Consider the following 19457-nt stretch of genomic DNA (forward strand, 5'->3'; position numbering starts at 1 on the left):
GGGTGCCACACTGTCAAAGGGTCAGTGCTGAGGGAGTGTTGCACTGTCGGAGGGTCAGTGCTGGGGGGTGCCACACTGTCAAAGGGTCAGTGCTGAGGGAGTGTTGCACTGTCAAAGGGTCAGTGCTGAGGGAGTGTTGCACTGTCAAAGGGTCAGTGCTGAGGGAGTGTTGCACTGTCGGAGGGTCAGTCCTGAGGGAGTGTTGCACTGTCGGAGGGTCAGTCCTGAGGGAGTGTTGCACTGTCGGAGGATCAGTACTGAGGTAGTGTTGCACTGTCGGAGGGTCAGTGCTGAGGGAGTGCTGCACTGTCAGAGGGTCTGTGCTGAGGGAGTGCCGCACTGTCGGAGGGTCAGTGCTGAGGGGTGCCACACTGTCGGAGGGTCAGTGCTGGGGGGTGCCACACTGTCGGAGGGGGTGCCACACTGTCGGAGGGTCAGTGCTGGGGGGTGCCACACTGTCGGAGGGTCAGTGCTGAGGGAGTGATCCACTGTCGGAGGGTCACTACTGATGGAGTGCAATACTGACGGAGGGTCAATGCTGAGGGAGTGTTGCACTTTAATCCTTTAAACTTGCTGGAAGCACAATCCCATCATAACTGTGTTCTCAATGCTGAAGAATGGGTGGAAACACCAGTATTATTCTTTTGCTGTTTGTGGGATCTTGCTGTGCATAAATTAATCATCACTCTCTCCCATCACAATAGTGAATCCATGTCAGTAAGTAGCACGTTAGGATGGCCTGAGGTGGATTATAGTGCAGCAGTAATGCAGACCTGTATTTCTCCCTCACCGAGTTGATTTATCAACTCTCAGGCTCTTTGCTCAGCCTTTTCTTGTGGACATTTATTTTTGTATCTTGTCAGTGACTGAGGCACATACAGTCCTTGCTGGTTCCTGGTCATTGACTGGTCAGTCACTGGTTCAAGGTTGGGTTCTGGCAGGATTAGTGTAATCATGTTTAACTTACTCCTTTACAGACCAGCATAGCCATGACTGAAGGACATCCCAGAAGTTCTCTGTGCCATAGACTTTACAGCAGGCAGCAGTTATTGATTGGCCTTCATGTCCTGGCAGTGATACTGTGGTGAGAGGCTGTCCCTGTTCACGAAGACCTTGGCAATTTGTGTCTCTGTATTCAGTAACAATTCCATGTCTCACTGAGAGCCTTTCTCAAGTTTCTGTCTCTGGTCCAAGGCCCACCTACTGGTGAAGCACAGAGAAAGCTTAGTTTTACATATAGGACATCACAGAATGAGACAGGACACAGGCCATTCGACCCATTGTGATTGCACTGGCTCTTTGAAAGCATTAGTAAATTATTCTGACTTTCCGTACATTTCTGCACATTTTTCCCTTTCCGTATGTATCTAATTCCCCAAGAAACAATTGAATCTGCTTCCAACATTTTCAAGCAGTACATTTCAGATAATAGCTCCTTCAACACTGTTCCTCCGAAAGTGCAGCACTCCCTCTGTTCTGACCCTCTGACAGTACAGCACTACCCTTCTGACAGTGTTGCTACTCAGCATTACCCCACAAACCTCCATCCGACAGTGTCGTGCTCTGTCATGACAGGCCCTCTAATAGTGCAGCCCACTCTCACTACATACTCTCTGACAGTATAGCAATCCCTCAGCGCTGACCCAGTCTGTGCAGTGGGAGTTGAACTTTACCAGCTTCAGTCTCAGTGAGAATGAAAGTCAGGTGGAACCTGATTGAAGGGCTGGTTGATGAGGACACAGTTTGGAGGCAGTGAGCTGTTGCTGTCTGGTTGAGCTGCCTGAAAGGGTAGTGAAAGAAGACATTTGGACAAACTCTTTAAAAAAAGAACAACTTTGCAGGAGAGTGGGAAAGGATCATGGGGAGGGGCACTGATTGAACAGCACAGTCACTGGGCTGTCATAGGCATAATGGGCTGAATAGTCTCTTTCTGAACTAGTGTGAAAAGAAGGATTGAACAGTGGCTGCAGGAATTCTGGAAAACCCCTTTACTTTCCAAATGGGGTTGAAACGCTGAAATTTCAAGACAAGATGTTAGCTCTGGGATCGTTTCTAATGCTGTGGGTGAGCTGTTTCACCCTCTCTCCATGCTGTTCTTTCCCTCATTTAACAAATAAACAACCTCTATTTTGCCTCTACCTGCTGCAGTTACAGGTATCCTGTGAGCAGCTCTGATAATTTGATTTTAATTTCATAGAAGACTGGTTGATTCATGACTTGTCAGGCAGGAGCTTGACTCATGTAATGGGATTGCCTTCAGAATGAAAAGTGAAATGACATGTCTCATTATTCCATCCGCTTGTTATCAGCGCTGTGGTAAGGACAGGGGACTCTGTGAGCTGGGGAGGTACATTGACACAAGAGTGATGGCCCAAATTAATCACCAGGCCAGGGGAGCAGGGGGGTGGGAGGCTCTCTATTTTCACCAGGGAAATGTTAAAGGAGTTATGAACTGTTTACAGTGTTTGCTATCAGTTAATGTCGCCCCATCCACACCCTGGAAATAGTGCTGTGGAAATTCATTTGTCAAACTTCCCGCAGGCTACACTCGTTCTGATCTTAAAGGACAAATGGTAATTGCTGAGTGTGGAAAGCGAATGGAAGGCGGTATGCAAATTGCTGTTTAATCTGTTTATGCAGGTGGACATTAGGGAATGCTATCCGTTCTTGCTGATTATCAGACGGGTTAACTCTTGTGTAAAAAAAAATTCCTCTGTAGAAGATAAATGATTACTGGTGTCAGCTCACACAGAGTGACAGAGGAGTCGGTAAAAGATGCACATATATTCCTCTTGTCTGTGAGATACTAGTTCAGGGCACAGTGTGGAATCGGGTCCCTGAACTCTGAATCCAGCCCAATGATGGCAGCACACAATTTGAAAAGTTAACTCTCTTTTTGTCTCCACAGATGTTACCGGATCTGCGATATATTTCCAGCAATTTTTATTCCAAGCTGTTCCTTTTGTTCACTGTGGGCATCAGTGGCTAAGGCCAGCATTTACTCTCTGTCCCTAACCGCCCTTGAGAAGGTGGTGGTGGTGGTGAGCTGCCTTCTTGAATGTGGTGTAGGTTACACCCACAGAGCTGTTGGGGAAGAAATCCCAGGATTTTGACCCAGTGGCATTGAAGGAACAGCAATATATTTGCTGCACAGATGGTGTGTGACCTGCATCTGCTAGTATTGTCCTTCATACAGGCAGAGGCCATGGGTTTGGAAGGTGCTGACAAAGGAGCCTTGGTAAATTGCTGCAATGTGTCTTGTTGATGGTACAGGCCGTGGTGGAGGGAGTGGATGTTTAGGGTGATGGATGTGATGCCAATCAAGAAGGTGGCTTAGTAAGGGCCACTTGATGGCACTGTCATCAACCAAAGCTGATAGACTAATAAGAAGATAATAGATCAGATTGTTCTTTCTTTTGGTGGACAGGCTATCCAGGGTCAAATTTCCACACTGTCAGTTAGATGCCATGTTAGAACCTGCTGAAACAGCTTGGCTTGGGGTATAGCTTATTCTGAAGCACCTTTCCCCTGATTTGATCATCTGATCTCAAAAGAGGAATCTGAAGACCATTTCACTCTGATCGGACATGACATTGTCAAATGTAACATTTCTGTATGAGAGTTCAAATCCAGTTTAACAAGGTGTGAGATTTATGGCTAAGAATGCAGCTCTTGGGACTGAGAAACAGCTGGAGATGGTCCAGCACACAATAATGCATGCTTTTATTGGCAATTTCTGCATTATTTTTGTTCATTCTTCTTACAGCCTCACCGACTGGTGTTATTCAGTAGAATAGCTTCAAGTGAACACTATGTACACATTCCTGTTTCAACATATTACAACACTGCACACAAGCAAATGAAGAAATATTTATTGTAAATTCATGAGTAGGACAGTACAGCTCCCAATCTTCCAAGATTGTGCTGAACTAACCAATAATTGAAGATTAATCTTTGTTGTGAAAAGACCAAAGAGAACGGTTATAGAGATTTACAATGGTAAATGAGAACTGAGGGGGCAATTATAGCAACCTTCTTGTTACAATTCTACATGTACTGTGGTTCAATCATTCTGGATACAAGGAATCACGCACCATTGGAAAACTCTCGTCAAAGGTACCCATGGTGTTAAAGCTTGGAAATCTATTGCCATTCCTTCATTGTCATTGTGTTAAAATCCTGGAACCTTCAACCTAACAACACTGTGGATGTACCTTAACCAGGTGAACTGCAAGTGGTTAAAGAAGTGGCCTGTTACTGTCACCTCATCCTTGATTTCAAATCCCTCCATGGTCTCACCTGGTTCTGTCTCTGTAACCTCCACCTGACCGACAGAGCTTCAAGAAATCTGTGCTCCTCTGATTCCAGCTTTCCAATGTCCCTGACATTAGTTGCTGCACTAATGATGGTTGTGATTTCTATCTGAATCCTAAACATGGAATTTCTTGAGTAAAATTCTCCATTCCTCCCTAATGACCCTCTTTAAATTTTACTGCTATAACTAAGCTCTGGTCATCTTCCGCAATGCTGTCTTATGAGACTCCGTGTCAAACTTTATGTTTGATCAGTTTTGATTAAATACCAATGTGACCTGGCTCTCTACACTGAGGATGGCAGCATTTCTTCTTGGTTTTTATTTTGCTTTCCAGCATCTGCAGTATTTTGCTTTTTAACATTCTTGCCAAGTACCTCAGAAACTTTTATTACAAGAAAGATGCTAGAAATGCAAATTCGTTTTGCTGCTGTTCTCCAGGATGAGAATGGGGAATACGCACTAAATGCCAGCCCTGCCTGTGACACCCGCATCCTGGGAGTAAAACCAGGAAGCTCCACTGGCTGCAGCTTCCTGGATGTGGATGACAAGAGTGAGGGCACATTAAGGCTTGGCAGTGATTCCTATTGTGTTTGAATAGTCACAAGCATAAAATGGCCACTTGGGCAAAATGCTGGAAGGTGAATTGTTGCCTGATTCAAGGGAGAGAAATAACAGGTGAAAGAGATGATTAAAGAAAAACCGCACACTGGGGGGGATGTTTTTGGATAGAGATGTAGATTCAAATTTCAGATGTATGCACCTGCGAATGCTCTGTCCCTTATTGTGATTGTATTACATTCATCTGTCACAGACCACCAAGATCCCAGACAATCATAAGTTATGAAGTTAAAAACATTCAGTCAGACCCCTGAATGTGTGACTTTCATAAGGAAATGTGTTACATCCGAAAAACAATATTGTGAAAACCTCATTCTCTGTTTTCAAGTATGCACCTGCGAATGCTCTGTCCCTTATTGTGATTGTATTACATTCATCTGTCACAGACCACCAAGATCCCAGACAATCATAAGTTATGATGAAGTTAAAAACATTCAGTCAGACCCCTGAATGTGTGACTTTCATAAGGAAATGTGTTACATCTGAAAAACAATATTGTGAAAACCTCATTCTCTGTTTTCAAAAAGTGTTTTTGTGTAAGGATCCATGAAAAAACTGTCTTGTACCAATAACAAGTTATTTATCTGGTCTCCTCTCTCCCTGATCATCTTCTCTGGTAATCTGGTCGCTGATTCTGGTTTGATACTTTTGTGGAAATTCAATCATGTGATGTCTGATCACATGATATTAACCACATGACACTAACGGAATGATTATGACGTAATGTTTGACTGCTTGAAATCTGCATTTGGGTTTCACTGTGTCAATGGGCTCGAATTAAGTAGTTGGTGTTTATTTTCCAGAGCGATGAATAAATTCATTTAGAAATTAGAAAGACCATAAAAGAATAGAAAGATTAAGGATAAATGCTTAAATAAAAGCTACTGTGATGTTTCTGAAAAATAAATTAAAGTGTTAAACACCAAGTAAACAACAATTTAAAAGAACATTACTGATATTAACAACTCACAAATAAACATTTTCTACAATTTTATGGCATTTTACAAAACCACAGTGTTAGAGAATAATATCTAAGTACATTCAACCCATTGACTATCACATCCCATTGTTAAAGCTGAGCATCAAAGATATGAGACTTAGTTCTCAGAGAGAAACAGTAAACTCAACCAACAAAACACATTGTGTAACAGTGTACAGCAGAAACCCTAACAATGACCCTAACCCAAACCCTGCATCTGTCCCAACCCTAAACTGAACCCTGACCCTATCTCTAACCCTAATCCTAACTCTGACTCTGACCCTAACCCTAATCCTAACCCTGAGTCTGACCTTAACCCTAATACTAACCCTAATCCTAACACCAGCCCTGACTCTAACCTTAACCACGACTCTGCCCCATCTTTAACCCTAACCCCCTGAACCCTAGCCCTAATCATAACCCTGTCTCTATCCCTAATCCTAACCCCCATAGTCCTAGCCCTAATGCTAACCAACAGAAACCTTCCTCCCTCCATTTTCCATGTTTCTCTCTTGGTGGTGGAACATGAGCATCAGGAGCAGAAGTGGATCATGAGGCTTCTCATTTTAATAAAGTCATGGATGATCTTTGACTCCACTTTCTTACCCAATCCTCATATTCCTTAGTTCAACCAGGGCTGTAAAAATCTCATGATCTCACCCTTGCATGTTCCCAACAGCTCTCTGTAATTCTAATAATTTACAACATTTTGAGTCAAGAAAAATCTCTTCATTTCTGTCCAATAAAGATTGATCCTTTATCCTGACACTGTCCCTGAGTTGTAGACTATCCCACCTTGAAAATCAACCTCTTAGCATCAACCATGTCAAATCTTCTTTGAATCTTTTATGTTGCAATGAGATAACCTTTCATTCCTCTGAACTCTGGACAGTATTAAACCCAATCTACTAACTCTGTACTCACAGGAAAATGTCCTCATCCCAGGAATGGATGACTGAACCTCTACTGAACCCTCCTTCCTTACATATGGAGACCAAAACTGTACATAAACTCCAGATGTAATCCCAATGTCATCATCGATTTACAGAGTTACATTGTACTTTGCTCAAAAACGGCATGAGTTCTTGTAAGACTCTGTCATCTCACTTTTTAGATTAGAATCAATCTAAACATCATGGCATAGACAGAGAACACAGGGGGCCAACACCTTCAATATATTGTCCAGCTAACACCAATTGTTACAGTTAACCTGAGAATGCAATTTTTAAGAAAACGTTTTGTGATTTACACATGAAAGAAGTGAAACTATCATGGTATTCAAACAGATGAAAGACGCAACAAACAATCAAGGTATTTTTCAATGTATAATTTCAGTTACATCACACTGTAAACTTTTGCTCTAAATTCTGTGCTTTACAATAGTGTCCTCCACAATCACCTGATGAAGGAGCGACTCTCCGAAAGCTAGTGTGCTTCCAATTAAACCTGTTGGACTATAACCTGGTGTTGTGTGATTTTTAACTTTGTCCAGCCCAGTCCAACACCGGCATCTCCAAATCGTCACAATCAGCATTGACATGGTGTGTTCCCAGATACTGAGGGCGCAGTAGGACATGCTACACCAGGGCAGTGCTCAGAGAGCTGGCTTTGACCCAGATGGTTTGGTTTTTAGCCAGCCTGGCCACTGTCCAGTTCCATTTATCTTTAAGTTTGAGGTTTTGGGCGTTAGCACGGGTCTCCCAGTGAAGCCCCAGCAGGATCTTGCACTCATTCCGTTGCCTGTCTGCATAAGCCTCAAAGAGGAATCAAGTTTGTTTTCGTAACCTCCCCACCCCTTTTGTGTTCTCATTATAGGCAGGATGTGATTACACACGGCGGGGGTGGATGCAGAGGAGATTCACCAGGATGTTGCCTGGAATGGAGTGATGAAGAGAGGTTGGGTAAGCTCAGACTGTTTTCTTTGGAGCAGAGAAGGCTGAGGAGGGTCCTGACAGAGGTGTGTAAGATTATGAGAAGCATGGGTAGGGTGGATAGGAAGCAGCTGTTCCCCTTTCTTGAAGTCAATAACAAGGGGACACATTTTAAGGTGAAAGGCAGGAGTATTAGAGATGATTTGAGGAAAGACTTTTCACCCAGAAGGTGGTAGGTGTTTGGAATGCACTGCCTGGGAGGGGAAATGTGGTGGAAAACTCAAAACATTTTAAAAAGTACATAGCTGAGCACTTGAAATGTCATAAGATTCAAGGCTATAATTTTAAGTATAGGAAGATGGGACAGTGTAGGTTGTGAGTAGTAGATGGGCCAAAGGGCCCCGTCTGTACTGTATGATTCTATGAATTATGATGAATCTCTATCCACGATGAGATCACACTGAAACATAATAATGTTACCTTCACGTGACCTCTCAGTGTCTAATCCAAGTGGGTTTACATCTGGTGGAGCTGCTCATGAATAAAGACCATTTTCCCAGGGTCTTCAAGAGCCAGATTCAGGAGTCGCATTGCCGATTCCAGCAAGCTCTCACCCAAACAGGCTCATTGAGAATGATAGTCACTCGGATCGGGCCTAGGCTCTGAAATGTACTCTTTCACCTTGCCACTTGTCTCATCTCTTTTAACTGACTCCTTAATATCTAACTCTTTGACAAAGCCTTTAACTAACCTGTCCAAACATCTCTGTCTACCACCTGAAGCAGACAGAAGAATAATGATGATAACCCAATATCATCATATATGGTTCAAACACGTTTTGTACAAAACCACACAAGGTATTTTGAGGACAGTAGCTCTTTCAGGCCATTCAGCCCAATGGGTTCATACTTATGTTCATGCTCCATATGAGCCTCCTCCCACCCCTTCCTCATTGCACGTCTTTGACACATCTCTCGATTGTCTCTCCCATTTCTGTTCAGTAAATTCCCCTGAGAGCACCTAAACACTTCATCTCAGGCCCTCCCTGAGGTAGTGAGTTCCTCATTCTCTGTTTTAGACATTTCTCCTGAATTCCGTCTTAGTGATATCCCTGGTTCAGCTCTATTCCGCAAGTGGATACGTCTCCTTTGTGTTTATCCTTTTAAACTCTTCCTTAGTCTTGAGGATTTCGGTCATATCACCTTCACCTCTTGAGGGAACAGCCTCAGCTTTGCCCAACTGGTTCCTTATAATATTGAGAGCAGAACTGATTACAGTGCTTGGAGTCTGAGCTAACCAATATTCTCTACAAAATGTGATTTGATGATATCGCTGTGGCCGAATTTGGGACATTTTACTGCAGTTTTGCTGCTATTACTGTCAGCTTGTTCAGCACTAACTAAAAAGTAAAATTGGGACAGTCATTAACCTATGATTCTCAACAATTAGGAAATCCAGGAGATGATTTAATGGAGAGGTGTTGGCTGATGGTATTATCATTGGGCTATTAACCCAGAAATTCAGCTAATGCTCTGGGGAATCAGGCTTGAATCCTGCCATAGCAGATGGTGGAATTTGAATTTTTTAAAAGTCTGGCATTAAAAACCCACTGATGACCATGAAACTATTGTTGATTGACTCTTGATAGTGGGCGGCAATTGCGGGCTCTCTTGGGGGCAGAATGGTGGCCCAATGGTTTGCCTCACAGCGCCAGGGACCCTAGTGCGACTCCCACCTGAGGCGACTGTCTGTGTGGAGTTTGCACATTCACCCCGTGTCTGGCCGGGTTCCCTCTGGATGCTTCGGTTTCCTCCCACAATCCAAAAATGTGCAGGTCAGGTAAATTGGCCATGCTAAATTGCCCGTAGCATTAGGTGCATTAGTCAGGGGTAAATATTGGGTAGGGAATAGGTCTGAGTGGGTTTCTCTTTGGAGGGTTGGTGTGGACTTGTTGGGCCGAAGGGCCTGTTTCCATACTGTAGGGAACCTAATCTAATCTGTCCTCTGAATTGGCCTAACAAGCTTTGTATCTGTCACTACAAAGTCTCAAAGAAATGAAGTCAACGATAACCTACAGCACATGGACTGCAGCGGTTCAAGAAGGCAGCTCACCCCTACCTTCTCAAAGGGCAACTAGGGACGGGCAATAAATACTGGCCCAGCCAGTGACACCCACATTTCACAAATGAATAAAAAAAGAGAAGTCCTTGTTTTCAAAAAACCCAAAACGGCCAGATATTCTTCAATGGGTTCAAAACTACTTTCTGCTGTTGCTTAATAATTCTTCCACTTTTTGAAAGGTTCAGTAATAACATGACACAGGATTAAGTGGTTCTTGGGCGATAGATTGTGTTTCCTGAGGCGAAGCCTGGAATTTGAACTGGACAAAAGCTTTAAGATGCCAAACAAGTTCAAGCATTTTCTGGTCTTGGTTCACTCCCCTCCCCCACCTTCCATTCTTCTTCCTCTGACATCTCGCTCACAAAGTCCGATCCAGTCAGGGAGGTTGAGATCTTCTCAATGCTCCATTAACCAAAGAAAATAGTCGGCAGTGCAGCTGACATTCCTTTTGTCCACGCTGCCTGTCCAGTCTGAAGACCCAGGTCGCATCATCATTTATCACCCAAGGACAGGCCCAGAAAGTGGCTCTTTCACAATCTTCCAGGACGATGAAAGAGTTTGGAATGGTCAGGGGAGAGTTGACTTGAGAGAGGCGGAGTGCCGTGGAAATTGTCATGGCAAGGAGATGGTGTCAGTATTCCAAAAATGTGTAGGCATCCATGTGAGATTGGGTAACGCAAGTGTGTCAATAGGAAGGTCTTATAGGGAGTGGTGAGTGTGTTCGTGCAGAGCGAGTGCCTTGGTGAATGTGTGTGTTTATCTGAGTGTATTGTTGGATACAACCTGAGTAAGTGTATGTGTGTGTATAAAAAAGTGTGATGTGTTTATTTGGATCCACACAAACCTGGGAATGAATGGGTGTATAAACATGCGTGTGGGCCTGGGAGTTGTGTGGAGGCGTGTGCCAGAGTGTGTACACAGTGCATTCACACAACTGTGGGTACACCTGGGTTTGGGTAGAGTGTGTATTTGAGGACTGTATAGCTGTTCAATGTGGCTTTTACAGGCAGACACATCCATAGAGATGGATACATCCCTGTGCCATATGGTCTTTACAGGGACCACTCCCTTTCGCTCAATGTTTCCCTGGAATTTGTAGATATTTTCTAATTAACCTGTTCAGACAAAACTGAACAGTTCTTATCCTATAACATAGTGTGACCCTGTGCTGTAAGTGAGTAGCTGTCATTTCAGATGAAGTTAATTAAATGATGGCCCTGCACAATTGTTCGATTTCACTCTCTGTGGCTGGAGCCTCATTGTTCCTCGCCAGGGACAGAAATGAAGAGAAGCAGCAACCCTGCAGGAGGGGGCAAGAGTGGCCTGTGTGTTGTCAGCTCCTGGCTCTGCCTGGAGTTAGGGAGGTGATGGGGACAGCATGTGGAAGAGAATCCAAGGCATCCTGACATTGGAGCACAGTGTTTCAGGAGCTCGGGCAGGTGATACATAAAGGCAAATGGAAATTGGTGAATGAGTCATTCCAAATTTCCAACGTGAAGCCCAAACCTTTCCGACGGGTAAAGGTTATTAAGTGACATTGCATCAAGGAGGATAGATGGAGTTAACATACTCAGCAGCCAGGATGGAAATGGATGTCAGGACAGGTAAGAGAGGCTGAATAATCCCCTCCCATTCCTAAAACAGAAACCTAGTGATGGAAATTAGTTGTCCAGAAAACACAGTGACCGGGGATGGGGGGCGGAGGGGGGGGGAGGGGGAGAGGGGCCCCAGTGTGGGGGTGGGGATCGAGGGGGTAGGTGGGTTTTTTGAAAAGTGGACATTGAGCGTCACGTTCATTCTCTCAGTCTCAGGTTATTTCACACACTCACACTAATGTGTTGAACATTAGTGTAAATACACAGCCACATTCCTACTCACAGGAAACTGTGAAACCAAATGTCAAGCAATAGTATCAAGCACAGATAAACTGGCTGATGTTTTGTCCTTCCTTGTTGATCACCCACAGCTCTCTGAAACATTACAATCCCATTGGTCTCCAACCTGTGGATTTGTTAACCTGGCCACAGCCTGATGCCATTACCCAGAGTGAAATCATTAATTATGATTCAGAGCATATTTCATGTTTGACCTGAAAGGTCAGAACCTCTTCCTTTCTCACATTGCCCCGACCCAGTCCTTTCTCCATCTTCACTCTTTTTCCTCCCTTGTCCCACTCCCCCTTTCCCTTTTCCCATCCTCCTTTCTCCCTTCCACTTCTCCTTCCCTCCTCTTCAACTTCCTCCATCCCTTCCCCATCTCGCTTCTCACCCACACCTCCGCCCCACCCCGATCTCTGTTCCCCTACTTCCTGTTCTGTCCTGCTCCTCTCTCTCTATCCTTACCTTCCCACACCTCCCCCATCCCCTCACTCTCCTTCATACCCTCTCTCCATCTTCCTAACAGTTTGTGTTTGGCATCTTTTTGAAACGGCCTCCTAAAGCTCACATCTGGCGAGGAGTTTGTGGCAATCTTTGGTGGACAGCCAGGAATGTGCTAAGTGTCTGTAGTGACGTGGAAATGGATTTGTGCAGAAATATCATTGAGGAACGTTTTGTGATCATTGAACTAATATGGCAACATAAAGCATCATAATGCTCAGAAAAGATTACTTTCACCCTCTCTCTATAACCAAGGCTTAGAAGAAATGTTTGCGATACATCACAGAGCTCCTGGCATAATGTGGGGAAGAACTCTAGCTGGGCCCAGGTAGTTTCAATGCTGGCCAGTGAGAGAGAAGGTACCTGAGGGTGTTGGGGGCCTAGGTGTGGAAGTGGGGTGGGCCCTGTGTAGGAATTCAACCAAAACCCCTTGTTCTGGGCTGAGGTTTGGATCAGATTTGGTGATGCTGCCCTTTCCACATTCAACTAACTTGCCAGCACCCAGACACGGGGATCAGGTGCTTGGGTGAGGAAGCAGAGGTCAGTTTCACAGCAGCCAGAGCTGGTTCAGGCACAACTGTGCCCCATTCTGCACACTGCACCATGAGCAGAATGTGACCACAACACCCAAAGTTCAATGATGAGGAGAGATGAAAGGAACTTATTCATAGAATTGTAGATTCCCTACAGTGTGAAAATAGGCTCTTCGGCCCAACAAGTCCACACTAACCCTCCAAAGAGTATCCCACCCAGACCATTCCCCTACTACTACATTTTACCCCTAACTAATGCACCTAACCTACACATCCCTGAACACTATGGGGCAATTTAGCATGGCCAATTCATCTAACTGCACATGTTTGGACTGTGGGAGGAAACCAGATCTCCCAGAAACCCACGCAGACACAGGGAGAATGTGCAAATACTACACAGACAGTCACCCAAGTCTGGAATCGAACCCAGGTCCCCGGCTCTGAGAGGCAGCAGTGCTAACCACTGAGCCACCGTGCTGCCCCACAGTATTCTCTGGGAGAGGAATGAGTCAGCAATGATTTGACAGGTGCGTTTAGGATTTTCAAAGTAATTTTCAGGTGGATAGCAAGAGATGTTTTACACAGCTGTGGGTGCTTGGTCCAAGGTCACTACCCCTTGACATTCAATGATGTAACTATCACTGACTCCCCCACTATCAACATTCTGGCAGGTTTCCAATGACCCGAGACTCAACTGGACTTGTCACATCTTGTAGCAGTGGCTACAAGAACAGGCCAGAGGCTAGGAATACTGCAGCAAGTAACTCACCTCCTGACTCCCCAACCTCTGCCCACCATCTACAAGGCACAAGTCAGGAGTGTGTTGGAATACTCCCCATTTGCCTGCATGAGTGCAGCCCCAACAACACTCGAGAAACTTGACACAGGGCGGCATGGTGGCTCAGTGGTTAGCACTGCTACCTCACAGCACCAGGGTCCCAGGTCGATTCCAACCTCGGGTGACTGTCTGTGTGGAGTTTGCACATTCTCCCCCTGTCTGCGTGGGTTTCCTCCGGGTGCTCTGGTTTCCTCACACAGTCCAAAGATGTGCAGGTCAGGTGAGTTGGCCATGCTAAATTGCCCATAGTGTTAGGTGCATTAGTCAGAGGGAAATGGGTCTGGGTGGGTTACTCTTCGGAGGGTCAGTGTGGACTGGTTGGGCCGAAGGGCTGTTTCCACACTGTAAGGAATCTAATCTAATTTGGGACAGAGCAGTCTGCTTGATTGGCAGTACTTTTGGAATACTGTGGGTGGGTTACTCTTCGGAGGGTCGGTGTGGACTGGTTGGGCCGAAGGGCCTGTTTCCACACTGTAAGGAATCTAATCTAATCTGGGACAGAGCAGTCTGCTTGATTGGCAGTACTTTTGGAATACTGTGTGCAATTCTGGTCTCCCTGCTATAGGAAGGATGTTGTGAAACTTGAAAAGGTTCAAAAAAGGCTTACAAGGATGTTGCCAGGATTGGAGGGTTTGAGCTACAGGGAGAGGCTGAAAAGGCTGGGGCTGTTTTCCCTGGAGTGTCAGAGGCTGAGGGGTGACGTTTTAGAGGTTTATGAAGTCATGAGGAGCATGGATAGGGTGAATAGGCAAGATATTTTCCCGAGGGTAGGCGATTTCAGAACTAGAGGGCATAGGTTTAAGGTGAGAATGCAAGGATTTAAAAGGGACCTAAGGGGCAACTTTTTCATACAGAGGGTGGTGCGTGTATGGAATGAGCTGCCAGAGGATGTGGTGAAGGCTGGTACAATTACAACATTTAAAAGGCACCTGGATGGGTATATGAATAGGAAGGGTTTGGAGGTATATGGGCCAAATACTGGCAAATGGGACTAGATTTATTTAGGATATCTGGTTGGTATAGATGAGTTGGACCAAAGGGTCTGTTTCTGTGCTGTAAATCTCTCTGACTTTATGACTGTATCCACCACTGATGCTCAATAGCAGCAATGTGTACTAACTATCAGATGCACTGCAGAAACTCACCAAAGATCCTCAGACAGCACCTTCCAAACCGATGACCACTTCCATCTAGAAGGACAAGGGCAGCAGATACATGGGGACACCACCCCCTGCAAGTTCCCACCAAGCCACTCACCATCCTGACTTAGAAATATATAAATTCCTTCAGTGTTGCTGGGTCAAAGTCCTGGAATTCCCTCCCTAAGGGCATTGTGGGTCAACCCATAGCACATGGACTGTAGTGGTTCAAGAAAGCAGTTCACCCCCACTTTCTCAAGGGGCAACTAGCGATGGGTAATAAATACTCAACCGACCAAAGACACCCACATCCCATGAGTGAATAAAAATAAAGGAGCATTACATTTCAGGAGAGAAATTAAGAAACATCTTTTTCAAACAAAGGATGGGAGCAGCATTGAACTCTCTCCTATAAAACAGTGGCTGCTGGATCTGAGGGGAGGCAGTGGTCTGGTGGTAATGCCAATGGGGGTTGGTAATCTAGGACCAGAGGCTGATAATCTGCAGAACACGAGCTCAAATCCCACTATAGCAGATGGTGAAATTTGAATTCAATAAAAAAGTCTAGTGGTGAGCATGTAACCCTGTCAATATTGTTAAAAGCTCATGTGATTCACTAATGTCCTTCAGGGAACGAAATCTGCCATCCTCACCTGGTCTGACTCCAGATGTAGTTGACTCTTAACTGGCCTTCAGGAATGGGCAAGGAATGCTGGCCAAGCCAGTGGTGCCCATGTCCTATGAAATTAATCATGTTATATCTGAGACTGATAGATGCTTAGTAGAAAGTCTCAGGAAGGAATTGGAATCCATTTGGACCAGGTGTGATCTCACTCAATGGCAGAACAGGCCTGAGAGGGTGTGGCGCCTCTTTCTGTTCTTCAATTCCAACTGATGCCCTTGGAACATCTTCAGCATTCTCTTCGGCAAGAACAAATGAAAATCTCCCCATTCTGCCTTCCACTTGTTCACTGAACAAACCTCCCTGGCACCTCTGTACTCAGTGTGTAACAGGAATTTATTTTACCAGCTCTATTCTCTGTGCATTTCCCTTTTAATTCCCACCCCTCATTCCACTCCTCTACAACCTACCTCCCTCCCTCTACCCTCCCTCACTCCCTCCCTTCCCTCATTCCCTACCTCCCTCCCCTCTCCGCTCCCTCACTCCCTCCTCTACCTTACTCCCTCACTCCCTCCTCTACCTAACTCCCATCCTCTATCTCCCTCCTTCTCCCCTACCTCACACCCTCCCCTCTACCTCACTCCCTCTGCTCCACATCAACTCCTCCCCTCCCTTCTACCTTTCTTCCTCCCCCTCCCCTCCACCTGACCCCTCCTGTCTCCCTCAGCATCTTCTTCCCTGGAGAGAATCCACAGAGATCATTGAACCAGAAAGGCTTTCATTTCTATAGCACCTGTCATCACCTCAGAATGTCCCAAGCTGCGGTAAACACAGCCGCTGATTGGTGCACACCATGCTGCCATGACCAGGTAAAGGTTAAAGGTCTCTTCCCTCCCTCTACCCTCCCTCACTCCCTCCCTTCCCTCATTCCCTCCTCTACCTCCCTCTCCGCTCCCTCACTCCCTCCTCTACCTTACTCCCTCACTCCCTCCTCTACCTAACTCCCATCCTCTATCTCCCTCCTTCTCACACCCTTCACACCCTCCCCTCTACCTCACTCCCTCTGCTCCACATCAACTCCTCCCCTCCCTTCTACCTTTCTTCCTCCCCCTCCCCTCCACCTGACCCCTCCTGTCTCCCTCAGCATCTTCTTCCCTGGAGAGAATCCACAGAGCTCATTGAACCAGAAAGGCTTTCATTTCTATAGCACCTGTCATCACCTCAGAATGTCCCAAGCTGCGGTAAACACAGCCGCTGATTGGTGCACACCATGCTGCCATGACCAGGTAAAGGTTAAAGGTCTCTGCAGCTCAGATGTGACCTTGAGGAGTGCAATCACTGATTGGGAGACGGTGGATCCAGGCTGGGGAAAGGAAGATTGACAGGCTGAGAGATTAGGCAAATGTCAGCATGGAGTGAGGGAGCGAAAGGGGGGCCTGGGGTAAGAAAGAGGGAGATAGCATCGAGCAGAACTATCGAGTGTGGTTTACTGTCAATGAGATAAGGGACAGACCATTTTATCCTTTCATCCCACTGGAGAAGTCAGTGGAAGCACCATCCTCTCTCCCTGTTCACAGCAGGTTAATATATGGGCTGACAGAGATAGGAGCTGATGTTATTAACGTGCACAGGCTCCAGGCACAGTTTTTGCAAGACTTAGATAATGACCATTACCTTCTCAATCTTGTGGATATAATGCGTTTTTGACATCTGATCACAGCGCCTGTTTCAGGAGGAGAGACTGATATCAGGGGCTAGGTGACATCATGATGAAGTGTCACTTTACAGACATAATGGTATCTTGGAGCAGGAACAGCAGGGAAAGCCGGAGAGACACCTCCCTGGGGGAGCTGTGCCTGATAGAGCGGAGAGAGAGTGCTGGGAACAGATTGGCTCTTTACATGCAAGCTGCTGGGGGAGGCATGGAGGGTACGGGGATGGGGGTGGGATGGGTGGGGAAGGTGGGGGAGATCCACGTTTCAATTTCCAGTATGGCATCACCAGAATTACATTCCCTGCTCTAAAGCCGGGCAAATCAAATTTCTCAACAAATCCAGTAATCCATTGTCCTGAGAGATTCTGTGGTAGACTGGAACTTCCAGTAGCTGGCCTCTAGGGTCAGCAGTGGTTCAGTAAGAAACACCTCACCTGACGGAGTGCTGCACTGTCGGAGGGTCAGTGCTGAGGGAGTGCTGCACTGTGGGAGGGACATTGCTGAGGGAGTGCTGCACTGTCAGAGGGTCAGTCCTGCACTGTCGAAGGCTCAGTGCTGAGGGAGTGCCGCACTGTCAGAGGGTCAGTGCTGAGGGAGTGCCGCATCGTCGGAGGGTCAGTGCTGAGGGAGTGCTGCACTGTAGGAGGGACAGTGCTGAGGGAGTGCTGCACTGTGGGAGGGACAGTGCTGAGGGAGTGCTGCTCTGTGAGAGGGACATTGCTGAGGGATCGCTGCATTATCGGTTGGATGCAGCTCTGCAGGGTCAGAGATCCCCATCCACCCTACCTGGTGTGTGTAAAATGCCCTCTGTGGTGTTTTAAGAGAAGTGGAGTACTCCCTGGTGTCCTGCTCACTCCTTCTTTGCCATCACAAAAAGTCAAGGTCATTATCATTGCCACCACATTATCATCATCATCAGCATCAGATATGGAGTCTTGCTGTGCACAAATTAGTTGTTGTGTGGAATACATTGCAATAGTAATTACATTTCCAATTAATCTATGAGTTATGAAGCAATTTTGGAGGTTATGAAAGGTGCTATATAAATGTACCTTTCTTTTCTTCTCACTCTCCCACTTCCAAGCTCCACGTTAGAGTGTTCCTTCCCGGAGACAGACAGCCTGCCCAGACAGCAGTGTCCTTTGTGGTAGGGGAAGGGGTTTAAAGGAGTGTGAGAAACCTTTATGTTGCAGCGAATAAAAATGACCAAAATAGTGGTCACTATGTTATGAGACAACGGGCTAATATTTCCATTTAGACAATACAAGGGAGATACCAATCTTAGAAAATGGATAATTTAAAAGTCACACATCAGAGGGAATGAAGGTGCTTTATTGATCGTAAAATGGGAAAAATTAATCGGGGGTTCTACACAAACCAAGATTAAAGATCACATGTTGCAAAGAGGTAAGGTCACTCACAGGGATGCCTCATTTTGTGAAATATGTATTGACCTAAAACAGAAAGGGATTTGCTAACCTGAGCAATTTCAGACTCTTAAAATATATTCATTTTCTAACTGATCTTCTGTAGCTTTGAGCATATGTATTGTGGGTCCCAACGTGTAACAATCTGTTGCTGATGCGGATTGTCCTTTAAGATCCTGTAATTCCTACCACATCATTCATCCTATCAATGGCAGCAGTGTCCTTTGTCTAATAGGTCACAACCTTCTCCAGTTCTCTATCTCTCTCTCTCTCCTGCCTTAAAAATCTTCCTTAAGATCCTGTCTGTTTTGTCACCCCTGCATCTATGAAGTTTCTCTTCAACAAAGTTGCTATATAAATGCACACAAAAGTTGTTTATAAACTGCTGTCAGTAAGAGTACAATTGTAAGTTGCAGTCCATTACTGCCTCTGATGTAATCTTCCTTTCTGGTCGTTGTGTCTGTAGTAATGTGTGACATCTGAAATATGGTGTCTTGTTTTGAATATCTTCTGGTTTTCCAAAAGGTCATCAACCTGAAACTTATCTCTTGTTCCTATTCCTCCCCAGGGGCTGCCTAACCTGCTGAGATTTTTACATCTCCTGTTATATTTCAGTTATCGAGATTTTGGGATGTGGAATGATTTGAATAGTCACCCTTAGGGGACACTTTTGTTAAAATTCTTCCAGTCAATGCATTTGAAATTAAAAGGTGTGTCTAACTGTGACCATAAAAACCATAAAATCCCACCTGGTTCATTAACAACATTTAGGGAAGGAAATCTACTATCCTTACCTGGTCACATTGTGGATGTGACTCCAGACCCACACAATGTGGTTGACTCTTAACTGTTCTTGGAAATGACCCAGCAAGTTACTCCACTGTATCAAACTACTACCAAGT

The sequence above is a fragment of the Chiloscyllium plagiosum genome, chromosome 33 (assembly GCF_004010195.1).
Source record: "Chiloscyllium plagiosum isolate BGI_BamShark_2017 chromosome 33, ASM401019v2, whole genome shotgun sequence".
Lineage (NCBI taxonomy): Eukaryota > Metazoa > Chordata > Chondrichthyes > Orectolobiformes > Hemiscylliidae > Chiloscyllium > Chiloscyllium plagiosum.